Consider the following 6,000-nt stretch of genomic DNA (forward strand, 5'->3'; position numbering starts at 1 on the left):
AGAAGTTAAAGGTTATAGGAGGAAGGTATATAGTGTGTGCAACTAAGCTTGGAATGTGTTGAGTGCAGGGAAGCGATTACATGTGGCAGGCATTGATAATGGGGGACGGGTGGAGATCTTAGAAACTAACAATGTCACTGAGGGAGAGAGTGTAATGCATGACGTTTACATTATGTCAGGATATGTTATTGTTAGACATCAGGGATCCTCTGAGAGGAGAAGAGACACAGTCTGGTATCAATAACCATGACAGCCTTGAGTTGGGGAGGAGTGAACACTTTGGGGTAGCGGTCAGGTTAGATGAAGTGAAGAAGAACAGATATCACTAAGGTTCTGTCTAGCAACAGAGATGCATTGGCTGTTCAGATGTGGAGGAGGAGACTCAGCATAGGAGAAAGGGTTAAATATCAGTGCTTGTGTGAAATGTTTTTTGTCTGAATCCAGCTGTATCGACCCTTTGGGAAGAATTAAACTTGGTTAAACTTCTCTAGTGTCCGTGAGTTATTTACTCAAAATTAGAACCTAACAGATTGTACAGTACATTCAGCAAATCACCAACAGAGGGAGTTCACTTTGAATCTATTTTCCTGTGTTTGAATCTATTCACTGTGTTGGTGGTGCTCATGTATCATAACTTAAAAAGTAGCAGAGTCCACTCTGGAAATGTGATGTACTGTAGTTGTAGAGTATATTGTTGGCAGAACAATCTGAGATAGCAAAAATATGTTTTTGTGTGGTTTAATACGTCATCCACAGCATAATTATTAACTTGACCATGCTGATTTGTTATTGTTACCCATCTACCAATCACAGTCCTTCTTTATGAGGCTTTCGAAAAGCTCCCTGGCCTTTATAGTTGAATCTGTGCTTGAAATTCAATACTTGACTGAGGGACTTTACAGATTTTGTATGCATGGGGGACAGAGGATGGGATAGTCATCGAAAAATCATGTCAACCCCTATTATTTCACATTATTGGTATGCCGAGAAGCCCTCCCGTCCCTCTGGGAATATATCATCACAGTGAGGTAGGTGGGTGTGTTCCTCACATAGCAGGAACTGGGTAATATAGCTCTTTCAATATTCCTCAGAGGGTTTTAGTCTACACACCCATACCCCTATTTTGAACTGTGGTGTAATTAATAATTCCAGTTCCCAACAACTCCACTAGATAGCAGTGAATGCTCACTAAAATGTCTCTGATAAAATGCTTTTGATTAATACCAGTGGTAGGGATTGGTGAGTCTGCAACCACTAGGTCAGGGGTAGGGATTGGTGAGTCTGCAACCATTAGGTCAGGGGTAAGGATTGGTGAGTCTGCAACCACTAGGTCAGGGGTAGGGATTTGTGAGTCTGCAACCACTAGGTCAGGGGTAGGGATTGGTGAGTCTGCAACCACTAGGTCAGGGGTAGGGATTGGTGAGTCTGCAACCACTAGGCCAGGGGTAGGGATTGGTGAGTCTGCAACCACTAGGTCAGGGGTAGGGATTGGTGAGTCTGCAACCACTAGGTCAGGGGTAGGGATTGGTGAGTCTGCAACCACTAGGCCAGGGGTAGGGATTGGTGAGTCTGCAACCACTAGGTCAGGGGAAGGGATTGGTGAGTCTGCAACCACTAGGTCAGGGGTAGGGATTGGTGAGTCTGCAACCACTAGGTCAGGGGTAGGGATTGGTGAGTCTGCAACCACTAGGCCAGGGGTAGGGATTGGTGAGTCTGCAACCACTAGGTCAGGGGTAGGGATTGGTGAGTCTGCAAACACTAGGTCAGGGGTAGGGATTGGTGAGTCTGCAACCACTAGGTCAGGGGTAGGAATTGGTGAGTCTGCAACCACTAGGTCAGGGGTAGGGATTGGTGAGTCTGCAACCACTAGGCCAGGGGTAGGGATTGGTGAGTCTGCAACCACTAGGTCAGGGGTAGGGATTGGTGAGTCTGCAACCACTAGGTCAGGGGTAGGGATTGGTGAGTCTGCAACCATTAGGTCAGGGGTAGGGATTGGTGAGTCTGCAACCACTAGGTCAGGGGTAGGGATTGGTGAGTCTGCAACCACTAGGTCAGGGGTAGGGATTGGTGAGTCTGCAACCACTAGGTCAGGGGTAGGGATTGGTGAGTCTGCAACCACTAGGCCAGGGGTAGGGATTGGTGAGTCTGCAACCACTAGGTCAGGGGTAGGGATTGGTGAGTCTGCAACCACTAGGCCAGGGGTAGGGATTGGTGAGTCTGCAACCACTAGGTCAGGGGTAGGGATTGGTGAGTCTGCAAACACTAGGTCAGGGGTAGGGATTGGTGAGTCTGCAAACACTAGGTCAGGGGTAGGGATTGGTGAGTCTGCAAACACTAGGTCAGGGGTAGGGATTGGTGAGTCTGCAACCACTAGGTCAGGGGTAGGGATTGGTGAGTCTGCAACCACTAGGTCAGGGGTAGGGATTGGTGAGTCTGCAACCATTAGGTCAGGGGTAGGGATTGGTGAGTCTGCAACCACTAGGTCAGGGGTAGGGATTGGTGAGTCTGCAACCACTAGGCCAGGGGTAGGGATTGGTGAGTCTGCAACCACTAGGTCAGGGGTAGGGATTGGTGAGTCTGCAACCACTAGGTCAGGGGTAGGGATTGGTGAGTCTGCAACCACTAGGCCAGGGGTAGGGATTGGTGAGTCTGCAACCACTAGGTCAGGGGTAGGGATTGGTGAGTCTGCAACCATTAGGTCAGGGGTAGGGATTGGTGAGTCTGCAACCACTAGGCCAGGGGTAGGGATTGGTGAGTCTGCAACCACTAGGCCAGGGGTAGGGATTGGTGAGTCTGCAACCACTAGGTCAGGGGTAGGGATTGGTGAGTCTGCAACCACTAGGTCAGGGGTAGGCAACTAGATTCAGCTGAGGGATGATTTTGGTCGGGGGGCCGGAACATAATTCTAATAATTTGTACACAGACCACATCTAAACCCAAAAATAGATTGTATTTCAAAATAACAATAATTTAATACCTTGATTACATTGAGACACGATCACATATTTTTTATATTTATTTTACCTTTATTTAACTAGGCATGTCAGTTAAGAACAAATTCTTATTTGTCTATCTTTTGTCTTTTTTTATTTGTGGGAATACTTGGGAACATATTTCTTAAATTAAACTCATTTGTAGCTGAATTCCTGGTGATTTTACAGTCTCTTGACCCCAAAAAAAAAAATATATATATATATTTTTTTGTTTACGAAAAACTGTGGGGGCCCAAAAAAATCCCTTTCCGGTTTTGATAACATACAATGATAACATACAATGGAATATCTTCTGTTTCCCCCTGTTTGTTCTATTAGATGTTAAGGAAAAAGATAGCTTCCCATGGTTTGGTTTACCTTATGTTCATATGAAATGATCCTCTGTTATTGCATTATACCCCCCGTGTGTTTCTTTACCCAGGATGTGATTGGTTTGATAGGATGAGTCTACTATTATCAGACGTGTTTGCCTGGAAGTGTTTTTCTCCAGCCTAGTGGGCAATACGTTTAGTGGTGGGAAAAGTAGGAGTCAAGGCCACTCACCCTTTTCCCAGGTGTGAGGGAGTACTCCACCACACACACACACCCTACCGTTCTCATTCTGGGAAGACGGGGCATTCCTTCCCCAGGCCTACGGGGAGGTGAAGGGAAGGGGATTATTTGAGTGTGTTTGTACAGAAATGTGTGTATGAGTTTGTCTGGGCTGGAGGGAGGGGAAGGGTCTGGTGACACACTTCCTGCAGTTGTCCCCCCACCACCTGCCCAGGGGGTTCTCTGTTTGTTTCAGTCAGCACATCCATGTGAATGTTCAACGCCACTGAGTTTTTCAACTCCGGTCCTATTTAATGTTGTTGTTTCTTTCAACCGGAAAGCTTCCTGACCCCTCATACAATTAGCTGTTTCCCTTGCCTGGTTTGATGCAAGGGAAACCCCAAATCCATCAGTCAGTGAGTCCATAGACCCAACAGAAAGGAGATACTAAAGAGACTTTACACTCCTAAAGCCCACTGAAGCAACACCAGCCCAAACCTATTCTTGCCAAAAGGTAACTGGTTAGCTGGCTCAGTCACAGTTCCTGTTTTTCTTTCCATGCAACTGCCGGTGATTCCTGACTGTGGTGTGTTGTTTCCCGCCTGGCTGACAGCGTGCTGCTCTGAGGCTCCTCTGAGTTGACTCAACTCTCTGGTCCAGTCCACAGTCTTAAAGCTCGGCAGAGGAGCTTAGGGAGAGACACAGACACATGTCACTCTGAGCATAGAGGAACTTACAGGGAAACAGAGAGCACCCCATCCTTCATATAGGTCTACTACTGCTTCCCCCCAACTCTCTCTCCAGCTCACCCAGCACAGGGAGCTCCATAGGCCCATCCATTGTTCAGCTGGTGGAGAGAGAGGGAGAGGGCGAGGTAGGGAGGACGGTGTATTTTGGGCAACCATTCACATGCAGGAAGTGTGGCCTCAGTCCCAGTGTCAGATGCACTTTCCTTGCCTCTCTGGTTTTCTGGCTCTGTATTCCACATTCTGTCCTTCTCTGCCTGACTGTACGCCCAGCGACCTGCTCCAGTTGTCAGCCCTACCGACCGGACAGGGAGACAGGATGGACTGCCTGGCCAGTGGCTACCGCAGGTCCCGAAGGCTGCGCCACCGCATCGCCTCCGGTAGGTGACCTGGAAGTTACAGGAGTAGGACACCATGTTGGACACAGTGACACTCATCAAAGAATGCAGGGGACCCCCAAGGCCATGTGATGTCACCCTAATATAGAGCCTACAGGGTATGAAAATGAAAGATTTTGAAAGGTCTTCTCTAAAGATAAGGCGTTGACTTTGGATACTTAAAATGAACCGACGCCAAAAGTATTGGTTTTGGAGGAGAAAAGGTAAAGCTGTTTCTGTTGTTAAGATGTGGAGACTTACTGTGGGCCTGTTGGATTGAAGTCAATGGTTCCAGTTTTTGAACATTTCCACAGTGAGAGAGGGATGTACTCCCTGTGTATCTCTTTAACCTGGCTCTATACTGAAGTGTTGACTATATAAACTATATAGATTCAGACAGAGTACAGGTATGACGCAGGAGTATACATAAGTAAAAGTGAGTGTCTGAGAGAACAAGGGATGGTGTGCAAATGGTGATTTGAATGTAACAACTTCATCCCACTTCATGTTCCAATCTGAACCTGGGATTTGTGTCCCTATGTCCCTACACCATCCCTGCCACCCACACAGCCATCTTAGGAGCATGCTAACCCCTTTCCTCCAGCACAACTGGCCTCTATCCTGCCTCCCGTTAACTGATATGATGTGCAACTAATCTGTATTCTCCACCAGTGAAGGCTCCATTTTATGACCATTATCTTTTGACTATGCTCCCAGACGTCAGATGCTCCATTCATTTTTCTGCCCATTCTAACATATTACAGCTCTATGACCATATGATTATTTTTCTGCCCATTCTAACATATTACAGCTCTATGACCATATGATTATTTTTCTGCCCATTCTAACATATTACAGCTCTATGACCATATGATTATTTTTCTGCCCATTCTAACATATTACAGCTCTATGACCATATGTTTTTAAAAGTGACATATTGTGACACATAAACCGGAGCAAATCACACAAAGAAGTTGTTGACATGAGAGACCGAGAGAGTGATTTGGAAATTGATACCGCCCTGTCCCAGTGAACTATCTGCTTCGGTCTAATTTATTCTTATATAATTTGTTTATTATTATTTATGTAACTAACAAGTATTTCTTCCAATATTACATAACATTTATTACGCAGCAATAGGCAACAGCTATAAATCAAATCAAATCAAATGTATTTATATAGCCCTTCGTACATCAGCTGATATCTCAAAGTGCTGTACAGAAACCCAGCCTAAAACCCCAAACAGCAAGCAATGCAGGTGTTGAAGCACATTGGCTAGGAAAAACTCCCTAGAAAGGCCAACACTTAGGAAGAAACCTAGAGAGGAACCAGGCTATGAGGGGTGGCCAGTCC

The sequence above is a fragment of the Oncorhynchus mykiss genome, chromosome 2, assembly GCF_013265735.2.
Source record: "Oncorhynchus mykiss isolate Arlee chromosome 2, USDA_OmykA_1.1, whole genome shotgun sequence".
NCBI lineage: Eukaryota > Metazoa > Chordata > Actinopteri > Salmoniformes > Salmonidae > Oncorhynchus > Oncorhynchus mykiss.